Consider the following 12,207-nt stretch of genomic DNA (forward strand, 5'->3'; position numbering starts at 1 on the left):
GTCCCTGCTCTCAGATCCCTTCTTTTCTATGTTATGAAAAACAACCCCATTCCAGACATTTCCCATTTTCCTGGCACAACCAAAGCCTGACCTTGCTTTAAGTTAGGATAAGAGGAAGCTGCATAGCAAATGTGGTGGCCCTAGTTCTTGTCATTTAGGAGGAGTTCTTGAATAAACAGACCGACAGACAGATGGACTCTCAATTATGGATAGATGACATTAGAACACATCTTGTGCAAAATGTGTCCTGTGAAGTAGCTATGAGCAGTCATAATTGATTAATACAATGTTCCTATTTCTATGAATGTTTCATTTTTGTAATTGAATTTATGAATATTAACTATGCAGTTGCACATCAGATGTATTTACTCCTGTGTAGCTCCCAAAGGTTTGTTTGCATTCAGGCCAGCCAGCATATCAAAAATGGCCTATTCAAAAGGATGGCATATCAGCAAAGGCAATGGGCCACATGCTAAGGGCTTCTCACCTGGGAACATTTTAGCCAGCCTAGGAATAAAGCATGACTCAGTAAAACATGACCAGGCTTGTGACCAGACCACATGATACTGAACTCCATTCTGGTACCTGTATTTTTCCACAAGCTAGGCTGGAAACCTGGCTTGAAATAAAGGGGTTCCCGCCATATGGGGAGTGATGTCATGACTTGCCTTCACTCCCCCATAACTCAACACTTGAAAACACCTAAGGAACAAAGACTGAATTGGGGATCCCATCCTGCCTGTGTATAAAAATCTCAGAGGGTATGTCTACACTACAAAGTTAATTCGAACTAACGGACGTTAGTTCGAATTAACTTTGATAGGCGCTACACTAGCAAACCGCTAGTTCGAACTTAATTCAAACTAGCGGAGGGCTTAATTCGAACTAGGTAAACCTCATTCTACGACGACTAACGCCTAGTTCAAATTAAGTAGTTCGAATTAAGGGCTGTGTAGCCACTTAATTCGAACTAGTGGGAGGCTAGCCCTCCGCAGCTTTCCCTGGTGGCCACTCTGGGCACCACCAGGGAAACTCTTCTGCTCCCCTCCCGGCCCCGGAGCCCTTAAAGGGGCACGGGCTAGCTACGATGCCCATGCCAGGTGCAAGCCTGCCAGCACCCAGTCAGCAGACCCTGCACCTGGCACGGCTCGAGCCGGCCACCCGCTGCCACCCAGCCCTCCGCCTCTTCCCGGGACCAGGCTGGCGGCTCCTGGGAGCCTGCCCAGATCCGCGAGAGGCGGGCACCCGCCTGCTCTAGTGCAGACATTGTGGACCTCATCCACGACCTCCGCACTAGGCACAGGAACGTGGCCATCTAGAGCAGGATAGCTGCCAGCATGGCCACCCAGGAGCAGGTGTGCATGAAAATCAAGGTGGTCCAGTGAGACCCCCAACCCTGAGCCCTGAGCTTAGAATGTCAGTACTGGGTAAGACCAAAGGTCCATCTAGCCCAGTAGCCTGTCTGCCGACAGTGGCCAGCACTAGGGACCCTGAAGGGGATGGACTGAAGACAATGACCAAGCCATTTGTCTCGTGCCATCCATCTCCAGCCTTCCACAAACAGAGGCCAGGGACACCATTTCTACCCCCTGGCTAATACCACTCCATGGACCCAAGCTCCATGACTTTATCTCACTTCTCTTTAAACACTGTTATAGTTCTAGCCTTCACAGCCTCCTGCAGCGAGGAGTTCCACAGGTTGACTATTTGCTTTGTGAAGAAGAACTTTCTGTTATTAGTTTGAAACCTGCTACCCATTCATTTCATTTGGTGTCCTCTAGTCCTTCTATTATGGGAACTAATGAAGAACTTTTCTTTATGCTCCCTCTCCACACCACTCGTGCTTTTATAGACCTCTATCATATCCCCCTCAGTCTCCTCTTTTCTAAGCTGAAAAGTCCCAGTCTCTTTAGCCTTTCTTCATGTGGGACCTGTTCCAAATTCCTGATCATTTTAGTTGCCCTCCCCTCTCCCACCCTCTCTCTTCCCCTCTTCCACCTCCTTTTCCCAGTCTCCCCCAGTTTTGTTCAATAAAGAGAGTTTCTATTTTTGAACATGTGTCCTTTATTTTGTACATCGGGAAGGGGGGCTAGGGAAGGGTAAGTGGAAGGAGGTGAGGGAGGAATGGGGTACGAGCACCCGATGGAGAGGACTGGGGTGGCTCTGCGGGCTCCTCGGGGTGGAAGCTCTCCTGCTGCACCCCGATTGACCCCCCCACCCGGATGGCAGCCTGTGGCAAGTGCAGCTGGGCTGATGGCCGAGTGCTGTGATGTGCCCAGTGTGGGCACTCAGGGCACTCCAAGCCAGGACTGCTTGTCTGAGAACTGTCTGTTTGGGGTGGGGGTCGGGTCCCTTTAAGCGCAGCCCTCGGCTAGCCTGAGACAGCAGCCTGAGACGCTCTAAGTCCTAATCTGCTGCCCTGCCGGCACTGCTTCCGGCCAGCCTTAACCTCTGTTCAGGGTCCACTCAGTGTGGACATGCTAGTTCAAATTAGCAAAACACTAATTCGAACTAGTTTTTAAGAATGGATGTGCTAATTCAAATTAGCGCTGTAGTGTAGCCATACCCAGAGGGAACAACTAGTCCTATGGCACCTTAGAGACTAACAAATATATACATATTTAATATCATGAACTTTTGTGGACAAAACTTCCTCAGATGAGCTCAAGCTGCAATATTACTCATTGCCTGTGTATAGAACATCTACAGACTGCTAGTATTAGCCATCAGGGTGAGTTTAATTAACACTGTTTAATTCAAATCCTATCTAGCTTGTATAAGTCTTGTGTTTTTGTTCAATTTCCAAGGTAACCTGCTTTGCTCTGTTATCATTTATTAGATTTTAAAGATTTCTGTGGTTAACAAACTTGTTTTGTGTTTTATCGTAACCAATGTGTTTTTAAGTGAAGTATCAGGGAATCTTGGCTCTGTAAACTAGGGCAGTTAAATATTTTCCCCACATGAAGGAGGAAGCAAACTAATTTAATGAGCTTTCACTGTACAGATTCCTGTAAAGAGCAAGATGATATAATTCTGGGTTTATGGTCCAGTAGGTATGCAAGGCTGGGGGGGTTAGGAAATTGTCTAGTGCCTTCTTTGTTGGTCCCTGAGTGGCTTAGGTAAAGTACTCAGGTGATTCAGCTGGGTGTGTCAAGTTGGGTGATGCTGGGTATCACTAGCTGAGCAGTGTGCAAGGCCAACCTTCGTGCATAGCAACTGCACCTCAGGGACACATCGGGTCTTAACCACTTTACTCTTATGTTACACTCCTGCTCCTTTGGTCTGTTTTTCTGTCCATCTTTTAGCTCAGGGGTGGCCCACCTGTTCCAGACAAAGAGCCAAAATCCAGCTGGATCCATCGCGAAGAGCTGGGGCAAAAAAATGGTGGGGGGGGGGGAAGGAGCCCCCATTTTAAAGGAGGCACCAAAAAAACGACTAGCCCTTTAAGAAGGTTTTTTGGCCTCATCAGTCTCCTGTCGGCGGCCGTCATTTTGGATACGGACGGCTCCCCTGCCCTGGTGAGCACAGGGGAGGCAGGAGTGGCTTTGCGAGCTGCACTGATGGGGGGAAAGGGCGAGCCACATGTGGCGGCTCACAAGCTGCCGGTTTGCCACACCTGTTAGCTAGTCAGCCCTTTGAGACAGGGGCAATACCTTTTTTGGTTTGGAAAGCACTTACCACACTGTGGGAACTATCATAAGCAAAATTATCCATGAAAAATTCCACCAATCTTACAAAAAACAAATTAGAGTTTGTCTCAAATATTAAACAAGGGGAAAATGAGAGAAATCATTTGCCACTATGTCTGTGCCACACAATGCCATCAAAAACAGAACCAACCTATTTCAAAGGCTTAGATCCCTACCGTTTTAGCTAAGAGACTATCTGCTTTGGCTTTTAGCTGTAAAGAACTAATGACACACAATAAAGAACAATGTTCATATGTGCACTAGATAATTCATTAGAGTCTATGACCTGTAGAAAATGCTTTAAGAGGTACCTCTCGATTTCATGTACATCCCGGAGGTGAGGGCCTTTCAAATTTGACCTCAACAGCTCTACAGTCTTAAAGTAACTCAGGCAGCCTGTGACAAAAGACTTGATAAGATATTATGAATAAGAAGCTGTATGAGGATTTTTTTCTTAGGAATTTGCACCTGCTGCTTATCCCCGTCTGTAGTCATAATCCTTTTTGTGATGTTATGCCATGGAACATGCAGCACTCCTGCTTTTGATTATTTTAAAGAAATTATGGAAGCTGCTGATATCTGAAAATGGGTAGGCAAAATTGCCACATAGTCTTCTGATCAGAGCCATTTTGCACTAGCAGCTGGTAAAGTCCACACTGGCACAGAGGGGTGCTGCAGTCTGGAGGAATAAGCAGATGGCTGAGAGTTATGAGGAGGTAGTAAGGTCTGATTCAGCTCTGCTACTGATTTGCTGCATGACCAGGAGTAAGTCACTGGCCTTGCCTTTCTGCCTCAGTTTCCCCAATATTAAAATGTCAGCAAAGTTGGGTGGAATAATACTTACCTATTCCACATGTACAGTTTTACCAGTTAATATTTGCAGGGTGCTTTGACTGTCATAGGACAACATAAAAAGAGGTGTACAACAAGATGTTAAAGACCCTTGGACAGAGGAGATGCCTGACTCAGATGAAAGGGAATCAATTCTCTACCACAACCATCCTGTAGAGTCTCCACTGGGGAGAAGACTAAAAAGAGAATGGCTCTCCCCGCAGACCTTACACAAGTCCTGCTCCTGACACCATTGGAGTCAAGAGGAGTAATCCCATTGCTATCAGCAAGAACAGACCCAGAAAAAGCTGTCACTGAATACAACAAGCCCTTTGCTAGAGGGTTTGTACAATTTGGCCATTGGCAGCCTGAGAATTTGTCATTTTTCCCACCAAAGATGCTAGGGAAAGGCGAAGCTACAAGAACCTGATGAGACAGAAATATTAATTTGCTATTATTGCATCAAGTTTGACTAACAAGCTGCATGAATAAATCTGCAGACTTAAATGGTTACAATTTCTGCCAGCGCTAAGTTACTATGGCAACAACCACCCATCACATCTTCAGGAATTACATTAGCAGGATATAAAAAAAAAAACAGTCTGTCAAGTTACAGGCAGTACTTCAATAACTCACAAGCTGAAAATGCATTTGATAAACTCCCATGTATTTTCCAATGGCTCGGCATTCAGCTGAGCCCATCTGCACAAATACACTGATCCCACCTGTCACCTCTTTGCCCCCTCCTCCCACTGCCCTGTTAGGAGCCATGCAAGAACACCAGTGATGTGAGAGTCTGTGGTATCTATCTGGATAACAGAGGAACAGGGAGGAAACCTACTGCTGGGAAGTTATATGGAGCTTTATCCAGCCATGTACACGTGTGTGTCTCTACAGCACCTCGATATTTAATATTCTTGTGCCTGGAATGAGCTCTCTGGTCCCATGCAACACACTCCTCATGTGGGTATTTTGCTCCAGAACATTTAAAATTCTGTGCACAATATTCTGCTCCAGCATAGCAGTGGGAATAACAGGCCACTGGCTGCACAAGGGTGGGAGATCATTGTGCTGCTGACCTCCTCCCACCCCAGAACCCAAACTCAGTGGTGATGCTGGACACAGTTCATGGACTGGGCCTGTCCCAGAAACATCCCTGAACCCTGCCCCTCCACATGGGCAGGCAGGATCCAAGCACAGGGGGATCCAGGTGTGGGGTTGAGAAGGTTCTGTGTGGGCTAATCTGGGTGTGGGTGGCTTAGTGGAAGATCTGGGTGCAGGAAGAATCTGGATGCAACAGGAACTTGTTGGAGGGTTCTGGGTGCAGCGGTAATGGGGCTCTGCAGGGGGTCCAGGTAGAGGTGGTTGGGACTTAGCTGGAGGGGGTCTGGTTATAAGAAGCTAGAACTTGGCAAGGGATCTGGATGTGAAGGGGTTCCAGATGCTGTGAGAATGGGGCATAGTGGTGTGGGGGGTCCAGGTGCAGTAAGTTGGGGCTCAGTAGGGTGGGGATCTGAGTGCAGGTGGCTTATTGGGCTGGTCGAGGTGCAAAGGGGGTTTGGGGAGTTTGGGGGTGATGCCAGGTTTGAAGGGGTTTGGATGCCTGGGGGTTGGGCAGATGGGGTTGCAGCTTCCTGTATAGGGTTCCCTCCCCATGCAGCTGAGGAACAATGAGGTCAGGAATAGGGAGGATGGGGAATTTGAAGAGTTTCCTGCAGTTGAGGGAGAAATCTCAGGGGCGGGTCTGACTTGGCTCCAGATGCCATGCAGGAGGAAGAGGAAGCTCTGGTCTCCCAGCCCAGCACCGGGACTAGCAACAGAGCCCAACACAAAGTAGGAGACACCAGCTGTGTCTTCCCTGCTCCCACCTCCTGTTCCAAAGTGAGTACATCTCTCTGCTGGCTGCCCTGGGCACCTGGAACCTTTTGCTGGAGAGAGTTACATGGCCACTCCTGTGGCTTCCCCATCAGAAAGTCATCTTTCTGCAGAGAAGCAAAGAAATCTGAAAAGGACAAATTCTGTGCATGCACAGTGGTGCAGGATTCCACCAGCCTCCCTCTTCCTTTCTTTTTTCTCTCCAGTTCTGCCTAGAGTTGCCAATCTCCAGGATTGGCCCAGAGTCTCCAGGAATTAAAGATTAATCTTGAATTCCAGATCATGTTGTTATTAAATATCCAGGACTATATCCAACCAAAACTGGCAAACCATGCTCTGCTTTCTTGTAAAAAAGATAAATCCAAGTTAAAAATCTAAACCCCCCACCCCAAAAAGGGGAGACTGGCAACTCCATGTAGAGAGGCGACAATTTGTGTATAAAACTGGCTCTCTGTTACTTGTTCCCCTCTCACCAATTTATATTTACCCACATTTTATTGTCTGACTTGTCCCAACAGCAGATTCACCATAGATATGGAAGTCAGTGGAATGACAAATTATGGGGTCAGATTGGAGGGAAGAATCAACAGATGGCATTTGAAAAGGGCCCAAAAGAGAAGTTGGGGTGAAGGAGGTTGTAATCTCATGAAAGGGTTAAGAGAGGTGGGGATGGGTCTTCATGTTGGACCAATGCTTATTCTTTCTAAACCCATTTGTTTAGTAATGCAGCTGATTAAGTCCAGAGAAAAACAGGTCTAAAGCCATTCATTCAGATTTAAAAGCAAAAGGCCTTCGGATCAGCCCCTTTGAATCATTTTGTGTTTGATCTCTACTGGTATATGAGTACTCAGGACTATCTGCAAATTCTCACAGAAAGAGAACAGCAATAAATGCTTTAAAATGGGTCATTTCTCTATCATTTTATATATGGCTCAGGATCTCTTACGCAGCATCGGTAGAGATATTGGACTAATATGCTCCATGATTCCCTTCTTGCTTATACTAGTTTTACACTACTGTAATTCCATTAGCATCAGCAAAGTTATCTCCAATTCACAATTACACCTGGGTAAGTGGCAAATCAGACCTATTATAAACACGCTTCCAAATTTAGATTTTTTTCCAGTTTGGCTCGCAATAAATGAATCGTAATTAACTCAACAGTTGTGACATTTGCAATCACAGTGCATGCTGTATTGATGAGTTACATAAATCATCCAGTCAGGGGACAAAGTACCATGCGATATATTTAACTAAGCAAACAAACACAGTCCCGACTTTGAATAGTGAATTGCGACTATTAACAAAGAAACTGTGAAATGATCTGCAACCCAATTTCATTGTTCATGGAAGCAGTTTACAAGCAATTTAGAACAACAAATAAATCCAAACCTTTTGTGCTCTGTCTGTAGCTTGTTCATGAAGCAAAATTTGTGGAAAGCAATTTTTGGTTTGCTCTATTCAGCATGCCTCTGGGACTCATGGCTGAGGAATTTAAAAATAATTTAATGCATATTCCAAAAAGGGACCAATATTTGCTAATCTGTATCTGCAAGAGCAAAGCATCCAAAGCAACAAAAGGTAAACAGATTGTTTGTTCAGGACTCATCTGCAAGTTCAGAGAGGAATTCTGGGAAAGGCTCCACCTTATTAGCATTTTCCTCTCCTGCATCTCCTTCTCGACTGCAGACTCACGGAACTAGAGATTTACAGAATCTCATTTACACAGCAAAATTCAAGGAGAAATCTGAATTTTTAAGTGATTTTGCAAGATGTGTTTGTTTGTGTTTCAACTCTTTGTGAGAGAAAAATGGATTTCTAAAGTAAAGGCTCTGTAGTCCTTTTTGAGTGCCTGAGCTCAAGGCCATTGGAGTCAATAGAAAGACTCCTATTGACTTCCATGGGCCTTGGCTCTAGCCCTAAGATAACCATGGAACATTAACATGGCTTGCAGCCTATCTAAAATCAATAGGAGTTGAGGATACTCACCAAAGTTCCCTCTAATCTTTTCCAACCATGTGCAGCTATTTTCTATCCACATGCGGAATAAATTCTTGTGTGTGTACTGAGGCATGTGTGAAAGTGCACACACAGTAGAGACAAAAAAAATAGCTGTGGGTGGTCTACTAATTAGCTAGGAGGAATTTCTATCTCTTCTGAGTGGCAGCACAAGCACGCAACTTACAGGGAACACTGGTACTCAGTACCTTTCAGTTGCCCAAAAAAGCTTTATGCACACCATACTGAAACCTCTTCCCTTCCCCCCAAAAAAACCCCAACACTCATTACACTCAGGCCTGAACAGACTGAAAATTTCTGATGTAAAGATAATGTAACATCTACCAGGCAAAACCAGATTCTCAGATTAATCTTATTATTGAAATTAATACATGGAAGCAGCATTTAAAATAAATTAAATAGTATCAACAGCCTCAAGACAAAGCACCAAGGATTATTGTGGCTCAGGTCATCCCTGGACAGCAGATTATGCTCCCGGTAGATACTATAGCAGACATTGTACAGAATATTCTCAGACCTAACTGGAGAGCTCCAGCCTTAACGACTGGCAGCCTTAACAAAGTACTATCTTTTCCCTTCTCACTTTAAGACAGGATCTTACAGCTTCTTCAGTGTCACTTTCACTACTTGAACCTTCTCTGACCAGCAGCAATAATATTAGCACCACATAGGCAGCCCTAGTTCAATTGTGCTGTGGTTTTTGGGGTGGAGTGAACTCCAGCGTATTTCAGTATCACACAGATGCACATGGCATAAGGGTTTAGCACACCAGCCATCCTGATTGCTCACGTCCTTCCCCAGAGAAATGCTTTCTGCCACCCTGCTTGCTGCCTGCCTTCTTTTCTCCTTGTTTCTGTAGAATTTGTCTCTCAAAAGTCACATGCATAAATGATTGCCTTTCAGCCACCTCCCTTTACTATCTGAATGGCTCTCCGGCAGAAATGAGCTCACAACACAAGATGTCAAAGAGAAAAACTCAGCTGAAGTAACCATACATTTCTCAGGGCTTTAATGCAAGAGCCAGATAGTCCATCTTGGGGCCTGAGAGCAAGATGGGCAAGATTTGGGATTGTCGAGAAACCCACGTCACATGAAATTTGCCTGGTTTTGGAGCTTCCTCGGGAACACTCTTACAGCCCTAATCCTGAATCTTCCTTACTCACAGACAAGGATAAAAGGAGCCTCAACCACTATTCTTGCACCTTAGACATCCTCATACTAGTACTCCAGATGCACACAGCTGACTATTAAGGCTTGCCTATTTCAGGAAATTTACTATGTTACAGCCCTGTGGAAAAATCCTATGTAGATTAATAGGAATAAGTCCCATACAGTTCTACGGGAACTACTCTAAAAAGCTCAGTTCTTGGCTTGAGCAAAGCAGCAGCTGAGAATCTGATCCATAGACTAACCGAGAATCAGCCGATCAGACAGTCTAGAGAATTGCACGTCTGCTATATAGGCTGATCCTGAAAAATGTCAGTAGGAAGTTAGAGACGCGATATGGATGAGGCAATATCTTTTATCAGCCACCTTGTCTCTCTAATACCTTGGGACTGACAGGGCTACCACAAACACTGCAATAGGAAGTCGTCACTCCCTAATAAATCCTGAAGGAGTTTTCCATAAGAGGCAGGCCACATTACAACATGATTGTTTTCCAACACTGTTGAAAGAATATTTGGTCAGGTGGTTGCAAACAGGACCTTTGCTGTGTTCCTTTCTCCACTGAAATTTTGCCTGTCTCTTATTCATGGCCATAGACTAGTCTGGGCCTCACTTGCATGCACATACTGGCCCGTTAGATAATGATGATGCCGATAATCATTTCTGTTTTGGTTTTATAACAATAATACCAAGAGGCGCCACATGAGATCAGTGCCCCAGAGTAGGTGACTGTCTTTGTCTCAGAACCTGTCCTGTCTGTTTAGACTGAAATACCTGAGCATGGGAGAAAGGACAATCAGATACATTTACAGATGAGAAACTGAGTCACAGCATAGAATAAATTGAGTTGCCCAAGGTCATAAATAAGCCCCAAATTTCCAGGAACACACAGTTGAGATCTGCACAATATTAAACTAAACACAATTTTAAGAGCTCTTTAAAAATTCTGTAAATTGCAAGTAGGAAAAAATTATATTTACATGAGAAACATAAAGGAACACATTACATAATGCATGATAGCTCATATGGATTTTTCTGTTTGTTTTATATTCCGCACTCCCCGCCCAATACTTTCAAATCAGTCTCTCCAGTGTCAGTTTCCATGAATATGTAAAATGTTCCCAAAACACTTCAGACACCCATTTTCCCCTACTTTAAAAAAAACAGGGTGGGTAATTATAAGAACCTAATTATGAGCTCTCTCAAAAGAGCTGGACTAGCTGATTTGTGCTCTCCATGTCTGACAAAGCAACTGAGCACTGTCCTCAATTATTATCAATTACTTTTTACTGCAGCAAAAAATTATTTAAAAAAAATATGAACACAGAATTAACTCTTTCTAGAGGCGTTTAATAGGGAAGAATTGCTGCATTTGAAAGCCCATGCGGAAAAGGGTAAGCCCTTTCCATTTTAATATTTTATTTCTCCCATTAACATACACAGAGTGAACTTAGAATAAGATTCTCAATTTGGTTCCTTACCCTACAGGTGCCTGATTTTCAGCAGGCTGGACTCAGCACTTCCTGAAAATCAGGCCCTTTAATGTGTCTCAGAAACTGAATCAAAACCACCATTGTGGAAAATCTTGGCCTTCATAGTGTTCAAGGATGTGGAGAGATTCACAAGACTGGGTGTGTTCAGGTACATATCCCAGGTACCACAAACACATCCTGCATAACCTCAACATGTGTACCAATCTGGCTCAATGCTGATGCTCCCTTTCATTCCATTCCAATGCCTAACCAAGCTCTGCTAGCAGACCTCAGTTCCAAAGTTCAGCACTCACTGCTTCAGAGGCAGGGGGCATTAGAATTGTGAATTCCCATTCAGCAGGATACTGCATCCAAACCAATGCTAGGAGGAAACATTTCAAGAGGGGAGAACAAGAAAAAAATACAGATCTGATTGTTCCCTCTAAGCTGGGGGGCAGCACAGCTTCACAGGTGTTTAATCAGACCCACCCAATCAGAGGCTCAGGGCCTACTGCAGGGAGCTCACTGATGGGTTAGGGCTGATCAATCACCTGTGAAGGCAGCTTAGCGGGAGCACTGAATTCTGATTCAAGGTGTATTTCCTCCAAACCCCCAATAGATGGAGCTTTGATAGGTGCTTTGCACTGTCCAGAGGTATCAGCTAGTGGTAGTTCAATGAAAACAAAACCAGTTCTAAAGATTACCTCCTTTTAGTGTCCAAAACTCATTTCTGCGGAGAATGAGTGAGCTAGTCACGAATGTGAAGTCCCAAGTTGGAAGAGTATGGCATAATTTCTCTTATTCTGCCCCTTCGTGTTTTTATACCAGACACATCCCCATAGCATCTGAGGGCCATGAAGCTGCATCGCAGCAGTAATTCTTTCAAATGAATGAGGAGCAATATGCAGGGTCAGTAACACAGCACTTTTCAGCCATAAACCTCATAGAGCTTGGCAGAGATTAGTAAGTAGCATTACCTCATTGTTAAGAGATAAGGAAACTGAAGTAGAGGGAAGCTAAGTTCCTTGCACAAGGTCACACTACAAGTCAGTTGCGGAGCTGTAAATAGAACTTAGAGCTCCTGACTGCTCTAACCACCAATACATTCTACATCCCTCACCCATCCTGCCCAGCCCCACTCCCTGTGGTGATGC

This window comes from Pelodiscus sinensis, chromosome 16 (assembly GCF_052426305.1).
Source record: "Pelodiscus sinensis isolate ZL-2025 chromosome 16, ASM5242630v1, whole genome shotgun sequence".
In the NCBI taxonomy this organism is placed as follows: domain Eukaryota; kingdom Metazoa; phylum Chordata; order Testudines; family Trionychidae; genus Pelodiscus; species Pelodiscus sinensis.